The 12,413-nt window shown below is 36.3% G+C and overlaps 1 protein-coding gene across 1 annotated transcript in view; it reads right to left on the bottom strand.

Annotated features, from left to right (window-relative positions):
- Nucleotides 1-12,176, bottom strand: part of LOC131188629 (transient receptor potential cation channel subfamily V member 2-like) — a 99,937-nt gene extending 87,761 nt beyond the window's left edge. Inside the window, exon 1 of the mRNA XM_058164008.1 lies at nt 12,057-12,176. The gene's annotated coding sequence lies outside the window, so the exon portion shown is untranslated. The remainder of the gene's footprint in view (nt 1-12,056) is intronic.
- Nucleotides 12,177-12,413: the final 237 nt, after the last annotated feature.

Below are 12,413 nucleotides of genomic sequence, written 5' to 3'. Positions count from 1 at the left end.
TATGGATTTTAAGGGCTGGCAGAAAGAAGGGTGGGGCAATGTATTTTCCCAAGCACCAGAAGGCAAAACAAGAATGTTATGCAGTGCTGACTGCATAAAAGGAAAATCCTTCAATCAAATCTCCATCACTCAACCATGCTTCAATCAAAACATCCAACCATCCATCAACCAAGGCATCCATCCACCTGTACAATCAACTGTCGATCAACCTAATAACCTCTAACCACCTGTACAAAACCTCCATCCATTAAATGATCAACCACTCATTGCTCAACCAACCTTCTTTCAACCTCCTGTTGTACATAACTCTCAATCAATTACCAATCAAAACTAGGTATGCACGCCCTTTACCTCTCCTACACCAAATACTACAGGTCTCAAATGTAAATTAATAAATGCAAGAAGTATTGTAAACAAATTACCCAAATTTATCCTCTTATTAAACAATGGTGCATTTGATATTATATTTGTTTGTGAAACATGGCTGAACTCATCCCTCCCTGATTCCATTATTTCAAACAAAGAGTATCAAGTTTTTCGATCAGATCGTGAACACTGCAGAGGTGGTGGAGTAGCTATCTTTTACAAAAAATCATTGAACTTAAAAAATATTCAAGTTGCTCATAAACTTTCTCTTCCTGAAACTATTGTATGTGACCTATCCATTAACACCACACTTAGATTCTTACTATGCTACAGAGCCCCTGACTACGACATCGATCATGCAAATATGTTAACCTCACTGCTAACATGGGCTACCTCTTGTCCATACCCTCTCATCTTCCTGGGTGACATAAATCTACCTTCTATAAACTGGATAACAAATGAATGTACAACTGAACCAATCCATACTACACTATACAATGCTGTACAAACCTAGGTCTTGAACAACTAGTAACTAACAATACAAGACTCAACAACTGCCTCGACCTCATCTTTTGCAACAACATGAACTCAATTTATGGAATACAAATAAAAGAACCCTTCTCCAACAGTGACCACTGCATGATAGACTTTTGTCTCAATATACGCCCTCACATAAATCGTCATAATAATAGCACTCCTAACTACAATTTTAAAAAAACCAACTATGACCTTATAAACAATGTTCTCTCATCTCTTGACTGGCAAAATCTATTCTCAACCTGCATCACTGCCGAAGACCACTATAAAGTATTCCTACTTGAAATCAATAGAATCATCAAACTATACGTACCACAAATCACCACCAAAATAAAAAAAAACAAGCCAAACAAATTACCCATATCAATAAAAAAGCTTCCATCCAAAAAAAATCCCTCTGAAGAAGAAACAAAAAGGGCTATGTAGCTAATTTCAAAAACGGCTACAGAAATATTTGCAACCAAATAAAAACTGAATGCACCATTTACCACACCAAGAAGAAGACCTTCTGCGCACAAATTCCAATCGTGATTTTTATAATTTTGTGAACAATAAACTTAAAGAAACAAGATCCATCCCACCACTAAAAGAATCTAACGGCGGGAGACTACCGGTTGGCTCTGCTGGTAATGGCGGCGATCCCTTCGATCGCCAACCTCTGGATCATGTGGAACCACTAGGACAGCGACAATCGGCTGCCCAGAGGTTTGTAAATCCCCCTCTTTGGGCGAAGAAGAGGAGGTGAGTGACAGGGGCATAGGTAGAAGTTCCCCAGAAGCCCTGGAGGATACCAGTGGGTTCGGAGGGTTAAGCTCCCTCAGAACCCCGAAGCGCTCCAGATCTGAGGATTTTTTCCTGCTTCGGCGGACCTAATTACCGCGACCAGCCGGGACCGGGTTTGGCTTATAGGAGAACATAGCGGACTGAACAGAAACGGGAGAACTTTAACTTTAAAAGCAAGTAATTAAAATCAATTCCCTGCTATTGTATTTTAAGTTTTGGAACTGACTTCAAAGTGAAAATGGCGGCTGGTCTTTAATGAGCTAACAAGCTGAAAACGAAAGTGTTAGAACTTTTACTGCTTGCTGTGTATTGTTGAGGAATTGCTGGAAACATTGTAACAAGAGGGGGGAAGAGATATTGAGACTGTTTCTTTCCCTTTAAAAGACTTAGAAGATTTATAAGCAATATTAAGTTAAAGAGAAATTTTCTAGAAGATGGCAGCAAAACAATTAAAGACAACTGTAACAAAAACCTCAGGAACATCTACACTGGGAGTTTCTCCAGCACATACAGCAGACACAAAATCATTAAATTTGAAAGCACTACAGGATAATCTGAAAGATTTTATGAGAGAATCCCTTAATGATGCTATAAATTTGCAAACTTCTTTGATAGAAGAAAAGCTTAAATTAATTACAGATGAAATGTCAGAAATGAAAAATCAGATGTTAGAAATCCAAATTGGAAATAAAGAAGTCAAGGAAGGTTTGGTGTCAGCTATACAGGGTTTGGCTTCAAATGTGATTTTATTGGAGGAGGAAGTAGAAGAAATAAAGAAATTTAATTCAAACTTGGAAAATAAGATGGAGGAAACTCTAAGTAAAATGGACAAAGTAGATGAAGAAATTGTTTTGGTACAATACAGAGCTATGGAATTTGCTTTAAGAATCTGTGGCCTAAAAGAGAATAAACAAGAGAACTTAAAAGAAATTTTTTCTGAGGCCTCTGCGGAGATTTTGGCAGTTCGCCCAGCAGATGTGGCTTTTCATATTGATAAAATTTACCATGTGAATTCCAGGATAGCAAGACAAAGAAATCTTCCGAGAGACATTGTTATTTACTTTACTACTAGAACAGTGAGAAATGAGATTTTACAAGCTTCCTTTAAAGGAGAAAAGATTCAAGCGGCTGGTCAAGAAATTTTAATACTAAAGGAAATTCCCCCCAAAATGTTGAGAGGCAGGAAGGAATTTGCTTTTTTGGTGAATGAACTTAAAAAAGTCAGATTGAATACAGATGGATATTCCAACGGGTATAATAGTTTATTATGAAGGGAAAGCACATCGTCTTAACACAGCTGGGAAAGCAAGAGAGTTTTATGCTTATGTGCTCAAAGCTGGAAGTCCACAATCTTCAGATGGTAGGGGAAAGGAAGCTGAAATCAAGGAAAGAGAAATGATAGTGATGGAAGAAGATCTTTTACAAGTGCTGGATACCTCTAAGACGGGATTAGAGATCTCAAGAGAGCAAAGGTTGACAAGAGCGGCTGCAAAACGCAAGGAACAAGAAGTAAAGGCACAACAGGCTCAACTAGCAACTACTAAGATGGAAATAGTGGGAGGAGCAAGGCCCAAAGAAAAATACGATTTGGGGCTGGTGCTTCAAAAGTTTCCGATTGCTGATAATGGCAATTAGATTTTTATCATGGAATGTTAATGGTTTAAATTCACCAGAAAAGAGAAGAAAGATATTTTATTATTTGAAGCAATTTAAAAATGATATTGTATGTTTACAAGAAATGCATATTAGAATACTAGATCAGAAATATTTGATGAATTCAAGGTTGGGAACATATTTTGTTGCCTCTGCTACAGAAAAGAAGAATGGACTAGTTATATATATAAAGAGTAATTTATCTGCAAAACTAATCGAGGCGGATAATCAAGGAAGATATATTGCCATTGAACTTCTACTGGAGGGGGAAAAAGATACTTTTAATAGGAGTTAATCTGCCAAACCAACAACAAGAAAGTTTTTTAAGTTTTTACACAAAAGAATAACACTTTGGGATTATAAATTTCATATATTAATGGGTGATTGGAATGGAGTGATGGATATTCAGAAAGATAAAAGAAGTCTTAGAAATATTTCAAGTCGTGTCAAATTGCCAAAGGCCTTCTTTGATATGATAGAAGATTTAGAATTAAGAGATGTATGGTGAGAACGTAATGAGGAAGAGAGGGACTTTACTTTTTTTTCTGATAGACATCAATCATTTTCTAGGATTGATTTTGTTTTAACTACTAATGACTTGTTTTTCAGAGTGAAAAAGACTAAAATTTGTTCCAGAACTTTGTCTGATCATAGTCCGGTTTGGATTGAACTTGATCGAGAAAAGGAGGCCAGGAGGTCATGGAGGATGAATGAGAATTTGTTTAAATATGAACAAAATGTAAATGAATGTAAAATACAAATGAAGGAATTTTTCTCTTTGAATATGAATAAGGGGACACCTATAGAAATAGTTTGGGACGCAAGTAAGGCGTATATGAGGGGAATTTTAATGCATATGAAAGCTAAATATAGAAATAGACTGCAGAAAAAGAGAAAGGAATTAGAAGAGGAAATTAAAATGAAAGAGCAGTTATTGATATGTAATCCAGGAGACAGAAAAATAAAAGAGTCAATGAATATATTAAGAGGTCAGTTTAATATGATGATGGCAGATCAGGTGGCAACTAATTTACAATACGCAAAGCACAATTTGTTTAATAATGCTAATAAGCCTGGAAGATGGTTAGCATATTTATTAAGAAAGAAACAGAAGCAACGTATAATTGACAAAATAGAACATAGAGGTAAGGAAGTATATCAGCAAAATTTGATTAAAAAAGCTTTTTTAGAATTTTACACCAAGTTATATGCTAAAGATGTGATTAATGATAAAGATATAGATAGGTATTTACAAGACCAAGGTATTCTTGAAATTACAGTAGATCAAAGGGAAGAGTTGAACCAATTAATCACTTCAGAGGAAATATTGTTTGCAATTAAGCAGCTTAAAGAGAATAAAGCACCAGGTACAGATGGTTTTACAACTATTTATTATAAAAATTTACAAAATGAGATGATTGAACCACTCAAGGAGTTATTCAATAGAAAAAAATGGGAGGGGAAGTTCCTCCCTCATGGAGGACAGCTTTTATTTCATTAATACCCAAAGAAGATTGAGATGGCACTAAACCAGAGAATTATAGGCCATTATCGCTTTTAAATACTGATTATAAGATATTTGCTAAGATATTAGTAAATAGATTGATGCCATTGATGACTCAAATAATACATAATGATCAACCAGGATTTATCAAGGGGAGGCAGATGAGATATAATAAGAGACAAATTGTAAATTTACTTGAGTATTTGGAAAGAAACAGCCAGGTCTCAGCAGTACTCTTTTTTCTGGATCCGGAAAAAGCTTTCGATAGATTGGATTGGCAGTTCTTGTTTAAAGTAATAGAAAAAATGCAATCTGGGGATTATTTTATTCAAGCAATTAAGGCTATATATCGGAAGCAAACAGCACAAATAATAGTAAATGGTGGATTAACAAAATCTTTTAAGATTGAGAAAGGGACTAGACAAGGATGCCCTTTGTCACCATTATTATTTATTTTAACTTTGGAAATATTATTGAGTAATATACGTGGTTTAGATTGAATAAAAGGAATTAGGATTAAGAATCAAGATTATAAATTAAGAGCGTTTGCAGATGACCTGGTTGTTACTTTATCTCAACCAACATATTCAGCTGTATATTTAAAGGAAACAATTGATCAGTACAGTAAGGTATCTGGGTTTAAGGTGAATCAACAGAAGACAAAAATGATAATTAAAAATATGAATATACAACAAAAAGAATTAGAAAGAATAACTGGATATGAAGTAGTTAAAAGATTAAATATTTAGGAGTATATATTACAGCATCGAATGTGAAATTATATAAAAATAATTATGAGGTATTGTGGCAGAGAATAATTAAAGAAATGGAGAATTGGAAGAAGTTACAATTATCACTGTTGGGAAGAGTGGCAGCTATAAAAATGAATGTTTTGCCTAGATTTTTATTTTTGTTTCAAATGATACCAATATTGAAGAAAGATGCAAATTTACAGGAATGGCAAAAAGGGATTAGTAATTTTGTATGGAAGGGTAAAAAACCAAGAATAAAATTAAAAATAATGCAAGATATTAGGGAAAGAGGGGGTTTAAAAATGCCTAATCTGAAATTGTACTATGAAGCAGTCGCCTTATCCTTAATTTCTGACTGGATTAATTTAACAGAGGAAAGGGTTTTAAATATAGAAGGTTATGGTTTGTTATATGGCTGGCATTCATATGTACTATATGATAAGAAAATTGATAAGACATTTAAGAATAACATAGTTAGAAGTTCTTTATAGATAATAACCTTCACTTTTTGAAGTATATTTATATTCTCTATCATATGTCTGGGGATTGCCCATATTGGTATCTTACCATCTAGTTTATATTGATATTTTTTCCAAACCCTCAACAAAGCACTTCTATAATATAATATAATATAATATAATATAATATAATATAATATAATATAATATAATATAATGTAATGTAATGTAATGTAATGTAATGTAATGTAATGTAATGTAATGTAATGTAATGTAATATAATATAATATAATATAATATAATATAATATATATTATAGAAGTGCTTTGTTGAGGGTTTGGAAAAAATATCAATATAAACTAGATGGTAAGATACCAATATGGGCAATCCCCAGACATATGATAGAGAATATAAATATACTTCAAAAAGTGGAGGTTATTACCTATAAAGAACTTTTGATTATAGAAAAGGGGGAATTACAACTAAAATCTAGAGATAAATTGAGGGACGAAGGGAGGAATTATATGTGGTTTCAGTACGGACAATTGCAATCTAGATGGAAAATAGATCAGAAAATTGGTATTAGGCAAAGTGATGATAATTTGGTAAAACAAATAAAAGATCAAGGCCAACAGCATATTAAGAGATTATATAATGTATTGGTAGAAATTGATTCAGAAACAGAGTTGGTTAAAGATTGTATGGTAAGATGGGCACAAAACTTTCAACAACCTATAATGTTAGAAACATGGGAAAAAATTTGGGTGAGGAATGGCAAATTTACACAAGCACAAAACTTCAGAGAAAATTTTTATAAAATGTTTTATAGGTGGCATTTAGATCCGAAAAAACTGTCATGTATGTATCCAAATGTGAAAGCAAAATGTTGGAGATGTGATTGTGAGGATGCTACTTATTATCATATATGGTGGATCTGTAAAAAAGTTAAAGCCTTTTGGATTAAAATATGGTGGATTATGCAGAATATTTTGAAAAAGAAGATTAAGTTTACTCCACAGTTCTTCCTATTAGGAATAATTTCAGACTGTACAGTTATAGAGACTAAACTGATTTTGAACTTAATAACTGCTGCGAGACTATTGATTGCACAATATTGGAAGAAAGAAGATTTACCTACAATTGGAGAATGGACAAGTAAAGTATCAAATCTAGCAGAAATGGCAAAAATTTCTGCGTACTTGAAAGACTATACACAAGAAAAATATATTTTGGAATGGAGAAAGTGGATTGATTATATTAATATATAATATAACATCAGAGTTGGAAGGGACCTTGGAGGCCTTCTAGTCCAACCCCCTGCCCAGGCAGGAAACCCTATACCATCTCAGTCAGATGGTTATCCAACATTTTCTTAAAAATTTCCAGTGTTGGAGCATTCACAACTTCTGAAGGCAAGTCGTTCCACTTATTAATTGTTCTAACTGTCAGGAAATTTCTCCTTAGTTCTAAGTTGCTTCTTTCTTTGACCAGTTTCCACCCATTGCTTCTTGTTCTACCCTCAGGTGCTTTGGTGAACAGCCTGACTCCCTCTTCTTTGTGGCAGCCCCTAAGATATTGGAACACAGCTATCATGTCTCCCCTAGTCCTTCTTTTTGTTAAACTAGACATACCCAGTTCCTGCAACCGTTCTTCATATGTTTTATCCTCCAGTCCCCTAATCATCTTTGTTGCTCTTCTCTGCACTCTTTCTAGAGTCTCAACATCTTTTTTACATCGTGGCGACCAAAACTGGATGCAATATTCCAAGTGTGGCCTTACCAAGGCATTATAAAGTGGCACTAACACTTCACGTGATCTTGATTCTATGCCTCTGTTTATGCAGCCCAGAACTGTGTTGGCTTTTTTAACAGCTGCTGCACACTGCTGGCTCATATCTAAATGGTTATCCACTAGGACTCCAAGATCCCTCTCACAGGTACTACTATTGAGCAAGGTACCACATATACGGTACTGGTGCAGGCCTAAATGTAGAACCTTACTTTTTTCACTGTTGAATTTCATTTTGTTAGATAGCGCCCAATGTTCAAGTCTGTCAAGATCTTTCTGTAACTTGAGCCTATCTTCTGGAGTGTTGGCTATTCCTGCCAGCTTGGTGTCATCTGCAAATTTGATGAGTTCCCCATCTATCCCCTCGTCCAAGTCATTGATGAAGATGTTGAAGAGTACTGGGCCTAAAACAGAGCCCTTGGGGTACTCCACTGCATACTTCCCTCCATGTGGATGTAGTTCCATTGAGGACTACACGTTGAGTACGGTTGGTCAGCCAGTTACGAATCCATCTGGTGGTGGTGCTGTCTAACCCACATTTTTCTACTTTATCTAGTAGTAGGTTATGGTCTACTTTATCAAATGCTTTACTGAAGTCCAAGTAAATTATATCGACAGCATTCCTCTGGTCTACTAATTTTGTCATTTTGTCAAAGAATGCGATAAGATTAGTCTGGCATGATCTGTTTTTGACAAACCCATGGTGGCTTTTCATTATTACTTTGTTTGCTTCTAAGTGTTCGGTGATTCGTTGCTTGATTATATTTTCCAGAATCTTCCCCGATATTGAGGTCAGGCTGATAGGTCTGTAGTTTCCTGGATCTGTTTTTTTTTTCTTCCTTTTTTGAAGATGGGAACTACATCAGCTCTTTTCCAGTCCTCTGGCAGCTCCCCTGTGCTCCAGGATCTTTGAAAGATATAGTTCAGTGGTTCTGAGATCACGTCTGCCAGTTCCTTCAGAACCTTGGGATGTAATCCATCCGGTCCTGGTGATTTGAACTCGTCTAGGGTAGACAGGTGTTCACTTACCATTTTCTTCCCTATTTTAACTTGTGTTTCTAATCTGTTTTTTGTAGTGCTGTTTTTGATAGGTTGGATTGTTTTTTCCTTTTGTGTAAAGACAGATGCAAAAAATGAGTTAAGTAGATCTGCTTTCTCCCTGTTGCTTGTCATCTTCTTGCCACTTTCTCCCAGCAATGGGCCAATTGTTTCCTTGACTTTTTTCTTATTTTTAACATGTTGGAAGAAGCTTTTTTTGTTATTTTTTACTTTTGTCGCTAGCCTTTGTTCATTGTGAGCCTTAGCTTTCCTCACTTCATCTTTACAGGCTCGGGCTATTTGCTGATATTCTGCCTTAGTTATTTGCCCCTCTTTCCACTTTTTATATTTGTCCTTTTTGTCTTTCAATTTGTCAGATAGTTCTTTATGCATCCATGCTGGTTTCTTTTGAGATCTACTATTTTTCTTCTTCATTGGTATTGTGAATACCAATTGGTATTCTTCATTGGTATATTCAAAATAAGTATCAGATTAAAAAATACCAATTAGTTTTTGAGTGAAGTTAGGATTTGTTTTGTATTAGTATGTTTAAGAAAGAAGGGAATTGATAGTGTGAAGGTATGAAGGGATTGAGGATTATGTTTAATGTTTTATTTTAGATTATGTTTGTTAGACATTATACCCTGTATTCTGTTCTGGGAAGTCTCGGTGGGGCGGGGAAGTGGTGGGAGGAGAAAGGGGGGGAAGAGAGAAGATTACAAACTGATTGATTGTCAAAGTACAAGAATAATTGAAGAACTAAATAAGTTGGAATGGTGCAAAGTCGGTGCTGTTCAGCAACCACTCCAGAAGGGAAAGGGTAGGGAGAGAGGAGTAGAGAGAAGGAAGAAAGTAGGTAGGTAGGTAGGCAGGAAAGAAGAGAGGGGGAAGAAGGGATAGGAGGAGGAGAAGGAGGGGAAGAGAGATGGTTAGAAAGGGTGGAAATGAGAAGTGGGAAGGAGGAGAGGAAGTAGGAAAGTGAGGAGGAGGAAGGATGGGGAAAGTAGAAGAAGGTAGAGAAGGGTAGAAAAGATTAAGGAAGGGAGGGGCGGCTGGGCATGCCCGATTGAGAACAATTTAAGGGAATGATTAATTGTTGGATAATTGATTGTATTGTACACTGGCCAAATCACTGGAATTATTATGGAAAATAAAAACTTTTCTTTGGAAAAAAAAGAATCTAATGGCAAAGAATGCACTGATGAAACAGTTAAAGCAAACCTCTTTAACACATTCTTTGGCTCAGTCTTTGTTAACAGTGATGGCTCATATCCGACATTCCCCAATCGTACCAAAAATATTAACAACAACTTAACACATATAGACTTCACAGAAGATAATGTTGAAAAAGCTCTTCGCAACCTGAAACCATCTTTATCTATTGGGCCTGATGGACTATGTGCATACTTCTTAAAAAAACTTTCAATTAATATTGAAAGGGCCTGTGGTGGCTCAGACTGGTAAGACAGTCTGTTATTAACAGCAGCTGCTTGCAATTACTGCAGGTTCAAGCCCCACCAGGCCCAAGGTTGACTCAGCCTTCCATCCTTTATAAGGTAGGTAAAATGAGGACCCAGATTGTTGGGGGCAATAAGTTGACTTTGTATATAATATACAAATGGATGAAGACTATTGCTTGACATAGTGTAAGCCGCCCTGAGTCTTCGGAGAAGGGCGGGATATAAATGCAATATATATATATATATATATATATATATATATATATATATATATATATATCAGAACCCCTAAGCATAATTTTTGATAAAGCTTTCATGACTAGTTCCCTTCCCAAACTTTGGGTTCTAGCCACAGTAATCCTTATCTTCAAAAAAGGAGATCCCAGCCTAGTTGAAAATTACAGACCAATCTCACTATGCTGCATCACCTGCAAAGTAATGGAATCTATCATCAACCAAACCATTACCCTCCACCTAGAAACAAACAACCTACTCTGTAATAAACAATTTGGTTTCAGAAAAAAATTATCATGTAACTTACAACTTCTCCACTACAAAAACATATGGACTACAAACATTGATCAAGGCAAAGCAATAGATGCAATCTACATAGACTTCTGCAAAGCTTTTGACTCAGTAGTACATGATAAACTTCTCCTAAAACTAAAATCCTACAGCATTTCAGGACCTCTTCACAATTGGATAAATGCCTTCCTGTCAAACAGACAACAAGTGGTCAAAATTGGCAACGCTCTATCAAATCCTGTTCCTGTCAAAAGTGGCGTTCCCCAAGGGAGCGTTCTTGGACCAACGCTCTTCATATTATGCATCAATGATCTCTGTGACCTTATCTCAAGTTATTGTGTTCTCTTTGCTGACGATGTCAAACTATTTAACACCACCAACAATACTTCTACCCTTCAAAAAGACCTTGACTTTGTATCCGATTGGTCTAAAACTTGGCAACTCCAAATCTCAACCAGCAAATGCTCAGTCTTACATATTGGGAAAAAGAACCCTAACACTACGTACAAGCTTGATGGACATTACCTTACAGATGACCCCCACCCTGTTAAAGACCTTGGAGTTTTCATATCAAATGACCTAAGTGCCAAAGCCCACTGCAACTACATAACAAAAAAAGCTCTAAGAGTTGTAAACCTAATTTTACACAGCTTCTTTTCCAAAAACTCTACACTACTAACCAGAGCATACAAAACATTTGCTAGACCTATTCTTGAATACAGCTCACCTGTCTGGAACCCATACCACATCTCAGACATTAATACAATTGAACGCGTCCAGAAATATTTTACAAGAAGAGTTCTCCGCTCCTCTGAAAACAACAAAATACCTTATACCACCAGACTTGAAATCCTGGGATTAGAAAACTTAGAACTCCACCGACTCTGACAAGACCTGTGTTTAACACACAAAATCATCTATTGCAATGTCCTTCCTGTTAAAGACTTCTTCAGCTTCAATCGCAATAATACAAGAGCAAACAATAGATTCAAACTTAATGTTAACCGCTTCAATCTTGATTGCAGAAAATATGGCTTCTGTAACAGAGTTGTTAACGCTTGGAACTCACTACCTGACTCTGTGGTCTCTTCTCAAAATCCCAAAATCTTCAACCAAAAACTGTCTACTATTGACCTCACCCCATTCCTAAGAGGACTATAAGGGGCGTGCATAAGAGCACAAAAATGCCTACCTGTTGTGTCCTCCTCGCCTCCGTCAGAACAATGGCTTAATTAGCCGGCTCTTATCAGCTCTGGCAGCAAAGGAATCAGTGTCTGCCAAGAGCCCACGATAGCTGCCAAGACGCTGGTGAGTCACAACCTTCAGCTCTAGTCAATCCGTGGAATTGCCTGATACAAAGAGACACACCAGCTCTTGCTGCCTTTTATATCCTGTGGGGTGTGGCTCCATAACTCAGCACTTCCTAGGCCTGCCCCTCCCCTGCTTCTGTTGTTCTCTTCTCTCCTACCTACGAAACCTGGGATTGAGCCAAGCCTGATTGCTATCATATGGGTCTGCAGGCATGGCCTGGGGGGGGAAAGAGTCAGGA

Source organism: Ahaetulla prasina, chromosome 1 (genome assembly GCF_028640845.1).
Source record: "Ahaetulla prasina isolate Xishuangbanna chromosome 1, ASM2864084v1, whole genome shotgun sequence".
NCBI classification, from domain to species: Eukaryota; Metazoa; Chordata; class Lepidosauria; order Squamata; family Colubridae; genus Ahaetulla; species Ahaetulla prasina.
The sequence above is the reverse complement of the archived record's forward strand: the minus strand, read 5'-3'. Positions and strand labels throughout refer to the sequence as shown.